Source organism: Rhinolophus ferrumequinum, chromosome 9 (assembly GCF_004115265.2).
Source record: "Rhinolophus ferrumequinum isolate MPI-CBG mRhiFer1 chromosome 9, mRhiFer1_v1.p, whole genome shotgun sequence".
Taxonomy (NCBI): domain Eukaryota; kingdom Metazoa; phylum Chordata; class Mammalia; order Chiroptera; family Rhinolophidae; genus Rhinolophus; species Rhinolophus ferrumequinum.
In genome coordinates, this window is record NC_046292.1 from 7,603,995 (window position 1) to 7,604,906 (window position 912).

Sequence of the window (912 nt, forward strand, 5' to 3'; positions counted from 1 at the left end):
TGGAGGACCTACTCCCATGGTGCCGGTTGCTGGCGGAGGCCTCATCTCCTCCCGACATGGGCCTCCCCACGTGGTGGTGGCTTCTTCAGAATGAGTGATATGAGAGAAGCATGCAGAAGCTGCCCTGGCTTCTTATGAACAGGCCTCCCAAGTCACATATAGTCACAAAGCCTGGCAGTTACTGTTCCCAGCTTCCGCTACACTCCAGACAATCACTGCTGACTACCAGGGGGTCTCTGGGGTGGCTGTATCTGCCTCCAGAGTGGCCAGTTCCTAAAGGTTGTGAGGTTGGTTTCCCCATGACCCTTTTCCAGAAATTGTGAGGTGAACAACAGTAGTCTGGGACCCTCGCAGCACACCCACTTTGTACTGTGCCGCCATCCACAGCCTCCACCCATCTCCCTCCTCTGCTTGTTGTACTCCCCCCCCCCCCCGCCCATTGCTACATCTTTCATGTATGAGCAGTCATGGAGTGTAGAGGAAGCTGGGAAGAATAACAGCCCACCTTTATGGAGTAACTACTATGTGTTAGGTTGGTAGTGAGCATGGTCAAAGTGCTAACTTCTTACACCCTCTCTATGGGGAAGGCACCCCCCATTTTATAGACGAGGAAATTGAGGCACAGAGAGGGTAAGTAACTTGTCTGAAGTCGCACAGTCCTTAAGTGGCAGAGCTAGGATCTGAACCCCAGCGAGGTCTGCCTCCAGAGCCCACTGCTAACCCTGTCTTTACGGCACCTGTGACGTGAGGCTACATTTCCTTTCCATGAGGAAGACACCGTTCATCAGCCAGAGATGGGTTCGCAGGACAGCAAGAAAGATGGAGGTCAGACACCTGGAAGGCTCTCCAGGGCACAAAGTGAGGCCTCAGCGTAACTTTGTCCCCTGAATGCGTTCAGGAAATGGGTTCTTC